The following is a 12,908-nucleotide window of genomic DNA, read 5'->3' on the forward strand; positions in this document are numbered from 1 at the left end:
TTAATTTACTACCCCAAGCCCAAACTCTGTTTAGATTCTTCATTATTTGGGCACCAAAAACCTAAGTTTCTTTGTCCTCTCAATTCCTTACAAATTGTTTCTTTGTCTACAAAATATAAGAGCTGCCTGCTTTGGACACTTCTTAGGTCCCATTTCTATGGAACCTCCATGCACATGAATTAAAATTTGTTTCTTTCTCTCCTGTTAATCTGTTTTGTGTCAATTTTATTATTAGCCCAGCCACAAGAACTCAAGAAGGGTAGAGGGATAAATTTTCCCCTCCCCAACATGCTTCACATGAAAATGTTGAATGTGTTGTAAGTTTTACAAAGAATATATTTACCCCATGCAAGCATATTGGGCTGCCACTTGAAGGAATAACCCTAGGTCAAAGGCATTCTGCTCTTATAACAATAAAAATATAAATCAGCAAAAGTAATAGATGTCCAGGGAAGTTGAGAACATAAGATTTCACAGATTTTTCTGGGCAGAAACACATTTAATCTCCATTTCTTAATTTCATGTTTTGTTTACTTGAAATTATACAGAAAGAATAAAATTTACAGAGCTTAGAACTCTTATAGTCTTTGGGACGCACTTGTTTGTGAAATTGAACAGGTAGATTGACCTACTGTATCTTCTTGTGTCCTTGTCTATAAAGTGAGGATAAGAGCATAACATATCCTTCAGATTCTCCTCTTCACTCCTTAGCCAGTTGAAAGGCCACTGTGAACCATTATAATCCCTCCCTTGCATGCTTTCTCAGAAGTGATGTTGCACCCTTCTCAGTTCATCACTGAGACCCATAATGTCAGCTAGTCCCAATTTTCGTGTTTGTTAACTTTAATCACTTGGATAAGGTGATATCCACCAGGAGTCTGCATTATAAAATTAGCATTTTACCTTTTAAATTAATTATTACTTTGAAGATACTTTGGGAAAATGTTAATATCACTGTTCTTATCAAGCACTCACCATTTGTTTTTCAATTCCTTGATGATTGTCTAACTCAATTATTTCTTCTATATCTAAAAGAGTTTTTCTTTCCATTTATTTATTTATTCATTTATTTATATTGATATGGTTTTAAGGATTCTTAATTATATTTGCTGCTGTCATTATTTATTTTGATGAACAAATATTCCCAGATTTTTCTAGTGAGTTTACCCTCAGCCTGGTCTCTGTGTTTTTGATATGTCCCAAGAATATTTCAATACTTTCTAGAGTTACAAGATGATCCAGGCTCATCTGTACTTTTGCTGCCTTAGTGTTGGAGTCAGCTTTTTTCTCTAAGGACTCCTGTTTCTTGTAATGGAGAATAGTGTCTAGAAGTAAAGATCTGGGTGCTAGGTGTACTCTTTGCTATTGATGCTTTATTGTTTCATGAATCTCTCTGGCTAAGAGTTTTTTGATAAATGGATGTTCCTTCCTCCACACAGAAAGCCAACTTAATCATGAGACTCACATTGTGTTTTTATCTTTTTCAAGTATCACAGTCCTGTGCTTTATGTTATGACAACCTTTTACATTTTGTGCAGTCTTACTGATGTATTCTATGGAAAGACAAGCAGATATCAATTACTCTGTCATGGACCTGAAGTAAGATTTTGTTTTGTTTTAGAGCAGGTGAAAGACATTGTGAGATACAAATTTTTGCTCTAATTCAAGCCTACTTATGGGAAAAAAGAAACAAAGGAGACATTAATTAGAAAAACTATCATATAAACATGGAAAATTTATCATGAACTATAAAGTCCTGACAAATGCCATGTGGTCAGAGTTTCCCTATACACAAGAGACGGCCTCTGCAGGACACCAAGTAAAAATGTTGCCTATGCTTCAATCAACTTAGTCTTTTTAGTTTGATTCAATTTTGCAAAGTCTTACCCCTCTCCAACTTTTGACAGAGGTTTGCACATTTCATAACTCTCTACTTGTTTCTTCTTTATAAATGCTCAGAATTAGAACAGTTCTTTTTTATGGTACCTTAAGACTAAAGAGAGGGAAGCTAAGGAGGTGTGACATATTTTTTTCAGACTCACCAAGCTTTTCCCCTCAAATAAGTAATTCTAAACAGAAAGTAAATATTTTAAAGCTATGTAACCCCTATCTCAAAAGTATTGTCAAGTTGTATATATGTCAAGTTGGTATATGTCATTTGACAAAGATAACAGAGATTAATCTACCTATCTACCTATTACTTCATCAGTAAAATGAGTAAGAGTTAAGAATACAATTTTTTTTCCTATAAATCTTGGTTATGTTATTATTATAATGTTCATTTAATTTGGCAAAATGATTTACTTATTACCATAATATTATCAGAGTGATTTATTGCTAATATTTCATTACATCAGGCTAACAGGAAAACTTGCAGCCAAGGCACAATTCAGTAGAAGGAAATTGTGAAAAAATGAAAACTTTGTACTAATAATTTGTGTTATCTTGTGAGTCAACCCTAGTAGTAGTTATTAATTTTGTTTTCATTCATTGTTTAATCTTTAGTTCATAAAATAACTTTGCAGCTGGGCTGGGAAATACAGCAACATACTGCACCACTTTCAAAGAAAAGTGGAAGCTGAATTTATATTTATTCAGCAAATATTTTTGATTACACTTTACAAATGCCCTATGTAAGAATTTAAGTCGCACTTCCAAGGCTACATAGTTTATTTTATGGAAGCTGAAGCCTAACTCAAGTTTTCTGATTTAAAAACCATTTTCTAAACCCCTCATAGCAGATGGCAACATATTGTAACACAATCAAATGAGTGTTGGGACCTGTGAGTATTGTAAGACAGTTAGCCTTAAAGAGGTAATGAGACCAGGGCTACAACCTGAATAATGAATGGAGTTTCACTGAGAATGGGGAATGAAAAAACCCTTTTGGAAAAGGGAAAAATGATGGACAAAGGACTCAGGAGCATGCCAGTTGCTATATTCATGAATATGCCAATGAGACAAGAACAATAAGACTGAAGGATCAGAAATCCAAGAAGTGCAGTTCAGGCAATGGTCTGGAGCATGTGTCAGTCATATAAGAAAAATCAGCCATTCTCAGTTCTGATTCCAGGGGTAGGAAGCCTATGCCAGTAGTCATTACGGGGTAGGGGGTTGATTATAAAGCCTCAGGATTTTGACTTGACTATACTACAAGAGACTTTTCCTATCTAGCAAAACCACCCCTCTCCGACTCACTTTTAAATATTTTCTGACTCTTCTCTGGGTGACTCACTTTCAGGGTGTGAGAATCTTGCTCTCAGGAAAGGACATTTTCAACTCCTGAGACTGCCATAGAGGCTCAGCCTTAATCAAAGGGAGAGAATAATTGCCCATGCATTTTAACTTCAGAGGCAGCAGAATGGAAAGAGGACTAGAGCACAGAAGACCTGAGCATTTAAAACTGAGACACTACGAATGAATTGCTTAAGTTCTCTGAGTCTCAGTTTATGTATTTACTTTAAAACTGGAATTAATGCCTCCCTGACAGACTTCCCAACATTGATTCTTAAGTGACATTATATAACTGAAAGGGACTTCCTTATTCAGTAGTAATAATCTCATGATATTTCCGTTTGTACGAGTCTTGGTGTTAATCAATCTTTAGGGCTCCCTTCTCTATAGTAACTAAAGGAAATGTATTTAAGCCAACAGGGCACATATTGGCGAGCTCTTTGATATAATTACCTATGATACCATGCATCCATATTAACCCTGTTCTTTCCGTTCTTATTCCCATGGTCTTAATTCAGGATCTTGTTTTCAGCCCATATTATTCCAACAGCCTCACTCAGCCTGCCTTTTAAGGCCGACCCACCTCCATTCAAATGATTCTTCTTGTTACCGAGTCTAAGCTCACTTTGCTTGCCACAGGCCAATAAATTGGGTGACGAGGTGTTGGAGCAAATAATAACCACTTTATTCACAAAGTCAAGAGTCTGAGAAGATGATGGACTAGTGTCCTAGAGAACCATCTTACTGGGGTCTGTGTGCTAGTTTATCTTATGGAACAAATAAAGGGGGATGTGAGGAGGTAACAGAAAAAGGCCTTAAGTTTTTGCAAATACCTCCTGATTTTGGCCAGACTCTGGGAGGGGATGTGTTCTTTTTTCTTCAGCCATTCACAGGTGGCCTGGGTCAGGATGTTTCCTGTGAGCTGAACAAAGGTATTTTAGTTTAACAATCAGGCATGGGGGACAGGGTTCCCAGAGATGGACCATTATGTATACTTTAAGCTGTAGACAACATCCCTTTAGTGATTAACTTGTAATAAGAGCAATAGAAAACAAAGGTTAAAGTAAAAGAAACAGATCCAATATGGAATCAGATTTCTACTTCCCTATTACATTCTCACTCATCCAGAGTAATCATTCATTGTCCTACTCAACATCCTTCAGTTCCCACTGACCTTCCTCCCCAGACCCACTATATCTTTAAGTCTAAAATTCTTAAGATTGGCATAACACTCAGGACCTGTCATCATCTGCCCTTTTAATGTTTCCCCAAAACACACAAAAGATAAGGAAGACAGCTAAATCTAGCATTAAACAGACAGAACTAAAATCCAGGTTTTCTGACTCCCAGGCCACGGCTTTTTTTGTCTGAATGATGCTGGTAAAAGATTTAACCCAAGAAGAAAATGTTATTATGCAAGTTACTCTATTAGTGTCAGTAGTGCTGCTAACATTACCTAATGATACCTAGCAGGGCCCTGTGGAGCTCCTGGGCACAAAGTCTATCTGTGTTCCTATTTATTTGATTACAGGAAATAGCCTTCATTCAGCCTTCATGACTTTCCTTGAGTTCCAATGGGCAGATTCAAGCAGTTGTTAATTAGATAAGGGAGGGGATGTGAGACAAGGGAGAAACAAACCGTCAAGATAAACAATAGTGCAGCCTTGGGGCAAGGTCCCAAGCCTTGGGGCAAGGTTCCCCATCAACTGGTAAACACAATATCTTTGAGCCGTTTTGCAGATACTGAAACCCCCTCCAAGTGGGAGAAGTTAATGATTAACGATGGTATGCTGCCCACAGCATGTAGATCCCAGACCAGTTGGAACATGAAGGTTGGTGATGCTGACTCCTACTTACCTCACCACCAACCCAGCAGAAGAATGTCCATGAGCTGATCATGCCCTCTTTGAACCACTACTATAAAACTTCTCACTATCCTCTCCAAGTTGGAGACAGTTTTTCTAGGCAGAAGAACGCTGTGTCCCCCTTTGCCTGGCAAAGTAATAAAGGTATCCTTTTCTACTTCACCCAAAACTCTGTCTCCAAGGCTTGATTTGGCACTGGTGTACAGAGAAGCTGAGCTTTCAGCATCACTAAGAAAAACAAATAAATAGAAAATAATACATATAGTCATCATAACTATCATTTAATCAATACATACTATTGTCAGGTATGGTGAAAAGGACTTTGCACACAATATCTCATCTAATTCTCATTGTAAGCATAAAAACAGGTACAACTTTGTCCCTATTTTACAGGTGAAGCCACAAACTTAGATTATATTCCTTTTCCAAATTCAAATAGCTGAATAAAGAGCACATGCATCTGTGCTCTTAACCACTATGATTTGTAGTTAACTGAAGTAGCTACCTTACTTTGGAGATGAGTGGATTGGGAGGAAAACATTTAAAATCTGGTAGAAGATAGCACAAACTGCACATTTAAAATTAGAAGCTATCAGTAAAATAATAATAATATATCTCATAAACATATTACCTTTCTAGTTCACTGAGTGGACACATTCACATTTCTAGCTTTCTACATAGCCCAGAGTTTCCCAAAATATAATTGACAAAAATATGGTTTAAAATCAATTTAAAATATATAAAAATAATATTTTCTATTTTTGCACTTGTTGAAATTATTGGGTATATTTTGTAGCTGTAGTTCTTCCTTAGCTGATTATCAAACATCTCTGTGGTTTATTTTTTATTTTGTAAATATCACATTTAACTAAGAAAATGTTAATTAAATTATGTCATTCATGAATTTAAGCAAATAGTTCTTGAGATATAACATTTTCCCATCTTAAATTCAATTGACATGATCTAAGAAGAGATGTTAAATTAACCTCTGACATGTGAATTAAGTTTTCACATTTTAGGAGAAAAGGTTGCTCTATAGCCATGCTTCCTCCTGACACCTAATTATCTTCTCTCTCACCTGAATGAAATTAATTGTCTTGGACATTTACATTCAAATAATATGTGCATTGTGGAAAAGAAATGAAGATAATAAATTTCTTTTCACCACTTTCTAATTTATGTCTCTTGTCATTGATTAATCCACCTGGTATTTGGGTGAGTTTAAATTTCTAATGAACATAATTGGAGTATGCTTCCCAGTCAAAAATAGGTTCTGGGAACTCTAAGTGTGAACAATTTTTCATTTATTTAACCTAAAATAATTGTAAAAACCCTCCCTTTCTAGATTATTGAGGGGTGAGGGGAGGATGCATTTCAGGAGTCCTTCAGTGAATTTGATGAAAATATTTCTGAGAACCGTTTTTCAATTCTAATGTTTAAAAACAACATTTAAAATCTCACATTGATCTTCACTTTGTAGAACAGTGCTTTGCTTTGGTTAAAGTGCATAGATGAGGTTCAGGACAGGAAGTTTCTAATTGTAGATAACCTTGCCGAAGGGAAATCATTATAATGCAATCCACACTCAATATTTCTCTATTTTGTAATAAATAAATCCAATATTCTCGATGACATCTTTTGCAACATGCTTCCTTTTGTTTAAGAAGAAGAATTCTATAATTAGGTGAAAGATGAGAATACCCTAGAAGTCAAAGTAAGTTTAGTAGTGGAAACAGAAGGAAATGATGAGAAATGATTAACCTTGGAGGAAATGATTAGAAATAGTCAAGGGCTATCGCTTCTTTTCTTTCTTTTTTAATTCCCTTTCTTACGGTCCCTTGCCATTTTAGTATTTCTTCTTTTTTAATTAAAAGTTAAAGAAAAGGCCAAAGGCTAACATAAAAAATATCTATGTAACTACCACTCAGAACTATTGAATGTTAATATCTTTTTTCTACATATTTTTGGAGTATAATTGCTTTACAATATTGTGATAGTTTCTGCTGTACAACAAAGTGAATCAGCTATATGTACACATATATCCCTATATCACCTCCCTTTTGAGCCTCCCTCCCACCTTCCCTATCTCACCACTCTAGGTCATCACAAAGCATTGAGCTGATCTCTCTGAGCTATGTGGCTGCTTCCCACTAGCTATCTATTTTACATTTGGTAGTGTATATATGTCAATGCTACTCTCTCACTTTGTCCCAGCTTCCCATTCACCACTGTGTCCTCAGGCCCATACTCTATGTCTGTATCTTTATTCCTGCCCTGCCACTATGTTCAGCAGTACCGTTTTTGCTTTTGTTTTTAGGTTCCATATATATGTGTTAGGATACGGTATTTATTTTTCTCTTTCTGACTTACTTCACTCTGTATGACAGTCTCTAGGTCCATCCACCTCATTACAAATAAATCAATTTTGTTCCGTTTTATGGCTGAGTAATATTCCAATGTATATATGTGCCACATCTTCTTTATCCATTCATCTGTTGATGGATATTTAGGTTGCTTCCATGTCCTGGCTATTGTAAATATTTCTGCAATGAACATTGCAGTACATGTATTTTTTGAAGTATGCTTTTCACAGGGTATATGCCCAGTAGTGGGATTGCTGGGTCATATGGTAATTCTATTTTAGTTTCTTAAGGGACTTCCATACTGTTATCCATAGTGGCTGCATCAATTTACATTCCCACCAACAGGGCAAGAGGCTTCCCATTTCTCCATATCCTCTCCAGCATTCATTGTTTGCAGATAATTTAATGATGGCCATTCTGACCAATGTGAGGTGATACCTCATTGTTATTTTGATTTGCATTTCTCAAATGATTAGTGATGTTGAGCATCTTTTCATGTGTTTGTTGGCAATCTGTACATCTTCTTTGGAGAAATGTCTATTTAGGTCTTCCACCCATTTTCAGGTTGGTTTCTTTCTTTTTTTGATATTGAGCTGCATGAGCTGCTTGTATATTTTTGGAGATTAATCCTTTGTCAGTTGCTTTGTTTGCAAATATTTTCTCCTATTCTGAGGGTCATCTTTTCATTTTGTTTATGGTTTCCTTTGCTGTGCAAAAGATGTTAAGTTTCATTAGGTCCCATTTGTTTATTTTTGTTTTTATTTCCATTTCTCTAGGAGGGAGGTCAAAAAGGATCTTGCTGTGATTTATGTCATAGAGTGTTCTGCCTATGTTTTCCTCTAAGAGTTTTATATTGTCTGGCCTTACATTTAGCACTTTAATCCATTTTGAGTTTATTTTTGTGTATGGTGTTATGAAGTGTTCTGATTTCATTCTTTTACATGTAGCTGTACAGTTTTCCCAGCATCACTTATTGAAGAGGCTTAGTTCTCTCCATTGTATATTCTTGCCTGCTTTGTCAAAGATAAGGTGACCATATGTACATGGGTTTAATCTCTGTGCTTTCTATCCTGATCCATTGATCTGTATTTCTGTTTTTGTGTCACTACCATACTGTATCGATTACTGTACCTTTGTAGTATAGTCTGAAGTCTGGGAGCCTGATTCCTCCAGCTCCGTTTTTCTTTCTCAAGATTGCTTTGGCTATTCGGGGTCTTTTGTGTTTCCATACAAATTGTAAAATTTCTTGTTCTAGTTCTGTGAAAAATGCCATTGGTAATTGATAGGGATCACATCGCATTGAATCTGTAGATTGCTTTGGGTAGTATAGTCATTTTCACAATGTTAATTCTTCCAATCCAAGAACATGGTATATCTCCATCTGTTTGTATCATCTTTCATTTTTCTTTTTTATCAGTGTCTTATAGTTTTCTGCATACAGGTCTTTTGCCTCCTTAGGTAGGTTTATTCCTAGATATTTTATTCTTTCTGCTGCAGTGGTAAATAGGAGTGTTTCCTTAATTTTTTTTTCTGATTTTTCATTTTTACTGTATAGGAATGTCAGAGATTTCTGTGTATTAATTTTGTATCCTGCTACTTTACCAAATTCATTCATTAGCTCTAGTAGTTCTCTGGTGGCATCTTTAGGATTTTCTTTGTATAGTATCATGTCGTCTGCAAACAGTGAAAGTCATACTTCTTCTTTTCCAATTTAGACTATTTTTATTACTTTTTCTTCTCTGATTGCCATGGCTAAAATTTCCAAACCTATGTTGAAAATAGTAGTGAGAGTGCACACCCATGTCTTGTTCCTGATCTCAGAGGAAATGCTTTCAGTTTTTCACCATTGAGAACAATGTTGGCTGTGGGTTTTTCATATGTGGCCCTTATTATGTTAAGGTAGGTGACCTCTATGCCTAGTTTCTGGAGAGTTTTTATGATAAATGTGTGTTGAATATTGTCAAAAGGTTTCTCTGCATCTACTGAGATTATCATAAACTTTTTATCCTTCAATTTGTTAACATGGTGTATCACATTGATTGATTTGCATATATTGAAGAATCCCTGCATTCCTGGGATAAATCCCACTTCATCGTGGTGTATGATCCTTTTAATGTGCTGTTGGATTCTGCTTGCTAGTATTTTGTTGGGGATTTTTGCATCTATGTTCATCAGTGATATTGGCCTGTAGTTTTCTTTTTGTGTGACATCTTTGTCTGGTTCTGGTATCAGGGTGATTGTGGTCTCGTAGAATAAATTTGGGAGTGTTTCTACTTCTACTATATTTTGGAAAACTTTGAGAAGAATAGATGTTAGCTCTTCTCTAAATGTTTGATAGAATTCACCTGTGAAGCCATCTGGTCCTGGGCTTTTGTTTGTTGAAAGATTTTTAATCACAGTTTCATTTTCAGTGACTGTGATTTGTCTGTTCATATTTTCTATTTCTTCATGGTTCAGTCTTTGAATGTTGTACTTTTCTAAGAATTTGTCCATTTCTTCCATGTTCTCCATTTTATTGGCATATAGTTGCTTGTTGTAGTTTCTCATAATCCTTTGTATTTCTGTGATGTCAGTTATTACTTCTCCTTTTTCATTTCTAATTCTGTTGAATTGAGTTTTCTCCCTTTTTTTCCTGATGAGACTGACTAATGGTTTACTAATTTTGTCTATCTTCTCAAAGAATGAGATTTTAGTTTTATTTATCTTTGTTATTGTTTCCTTCATTTCTTTTTCATTTATTTCTAATCTGATCTTTATGATTTCTTTCCTTCTGCTAACTTTGGGGTTTGTTCTTCTTTCTCTAATTGCTTTATGTGTAAGGTTAGGTTGTTTATTTAAGATGTTTCTTGTTTCTCGAGGTAAGATTGTATTGCTATAAACTTCCCTCTTAGAACTACTTTTGTTGCATCCCATAGGCTTTGGGTCATCGTGTTTTCATAGTCATTTGTTTCTAGGTATTTTTTTACTTTCCTCTTTGATTTCATTAGTCATCTCTTGGTTGTTTAATAGTGTATTGTTTAGCCTCCATGTGTTTGTATTTTTTACAGGTTTTTTTTCCCTGTAATTGGTATCTAGTCTCATAGCATTGTGGTCAGAAAAGTTGCTTGATATGATTTCAGTTTTCTTAAATTTGCCAAGGAATGATTTGTGACCCGAGATGTTGTCTATCTTAGAGAATGTTCCGTGTGTACTTGAGAAGAATGTATATTCTGTTGGTTTTGGATGGAATGTCCTATGAATATCAATTAAGTCCATCTGGTCTAATGTGTCATTTAAAGTTTGTGACTCCTTATTTATTTTCTGTTTGGATGATCTGTGCATTGGTATATGTGTGGTGTTAAAGTTCCCTACTATTATTGTGTTACAGTCAATTTCACCTTTTATGGCTGTTAGTTTTGCCTTATGTATTGAGGTGCTCCTATGTTGGGTGCATATTTTAAATTATTATATCTTCCTCTTGGATTGATCCCTTCATCATTATGTGGTACCCTTCCTTTTCTCTTGTAATAGTCTTTATTTTAAAGTCTATTTTGTCTGATGTGAGTATTGGTACTCCAGCTTTCTTTTGATTTCCATTTGCATGGAATATCTTTTTCCATCCTTCACTTTCAGTGTGTATGTGTCCCTAGGTCTGAAATGGGTCTCTTGTAGAGAGCATATATACGAGTCTTGTTTTTGTATTCATTGAGCCAATCTGTGTCTTTTAGTTGGGACATTTAATCCATTTACATTTAACATAATTATTGATATGTATATTCCTGTTACCATTTTCTTAATTGTTTTTGGTTTGTTTTTGTAGGTCATTTCCTTCTCTTGTGTTTCCTGCCTAGAGGAGTTCCTTCAGCATTTGTTGTAAAGCTGGTTTTGTGGTGCTGAATACTATTAAATTTTTCTTGTCTGTAAAGTTTTTAATTTCTCCATTGAATATGAATGAGATACTTGCTGGGTAGAGTAATCTTGGTTGTAGGTTTTTCCCTTTCATCACTTTAAATATATCTTGCCACTCCCTTCTGCCTGTAGAGTTTCTGCTGAAAGATCAGCTGCTAACCTTATGGGGATTCTCTTGTATGTTATATGTTACTTTTCCCTTGCTGCTTTTAATATTTTTTCTTTGTGTTTAATTTGTGTTAGTTTGATTAATATGTGTGTCCACATGTTTCTTCTTGGGTTTATCCTGTTGGGACTCTATGCTTCCTGGACTTGATTAACTATTTCCTTTCCCATGCTGAGGAAATTTTCTAGGATAATCTCTCGAAATATTTTCTCAGACTTTTTTTTTTTTTTTCTTTTTCTTCTGGGATGTGTATAATTCGAATGTTGGTGTGCTTAATGTTGTCCCAGAGGTCTCTGAGAATCTCCTCCTTCCTTTTCATTCTTTTTTCTTTGTTTTTCTCTGTGGTGGTTATTTCCACCATTCTATCTTCCAGCTCACTTTTCCATTCTTCAGCCTCAGTTATTCTGCTATTGATTCCTTCTAGAGTATTTTTAATTTCAGTTATTGTGTTGTTCATTACTGTTTGTTTGCTTTTTAGTTCTTCTAGGTCCTAGTTAAACGTTTCTTATATTTTCTCTATTCTATTTCCTACAATTTAGATCATCTTTACTATCATTACTTTGAATTCTTTTTCAGGTAGTTTGCCTATTTCCTCTTCATTATTAGGTCTTGTGAGTTTTTATCTTGCTCCTTTGCCTGCAAGATATTTCTCTGTCTTCTCATTTTGTCTAATTTACAGTATTTGAGGTCTCCTTTCCCTAGGCTACTGGGTCATAGTTCCTCTTGTTTCTGTTCTCTACCCCCAGTGGTGAGGTTGTTCCAGTGGCTTGCATAGCCTTCCTGATGGGAGGGACTGGTGCCTTCATTCTGGTGTGTGAGGCTGATTCTTTTCCCTCTGATGAGCAGGGTCATGTCAGGTTGTGTAGTTTGGGTGTCTGTGAGCTTATTATGACTTTAGGTAGTCTGTGTGCTGATAGGTGGGCTTGTGTTCCTGTCTTGTTTGTTGTTTGGTGTGAGGGGTCCTGCACAGATAGCTGTTGGCATTTGGGTGGAGCCAGGTCTTGGATTCAGATAGAGGCCTTTGTGAGAGTTCTCAGTGATTAATCTTTCCTGGGGCTGGGAATTTTCTAGTGGTCCAGCATTCTGGACTCAGTGCTCCCACCCCAGAGACTCAGGCCTGAATTCCCGTAGAGGAACCAAGACCCATTAAGTTGCTCATCCCAGCAATAAAGGGGATTAAAAAGAAAAAATATTTATCAAAACTTCAGACAAATGGTAAAAAGTAAAATCAAACAAACAAAAACAGAAACAAGGAAGATGCACACACAGAAAAGAATCAAAAACAGAACGAAATAAAACAAAAAGCAAGAGAACAACCAGACAAACAAAAGAACCCAAGAACAAAATCAATTAAGAAGAAAACTGACAAAAACAAATAACTAAAAAACAAAA

The sequence above is a fragment of the Balaenoptera musculus genome, chromosome 14, assembly GCF_009873245.2.
Source record: "Balaenoptera musculus isolate JJ_BM4_2016_0621 chromosome 14, mBalMus1.pri.v3, whole genome shotgun sequence".
Classification (NCBI taxonomy): Eukaryota; Metazoa; Chordata; class Mammalia; order Artiodactyla; family Balaenopteridae; genus Balaenoptera; species Balaenoptera musculus.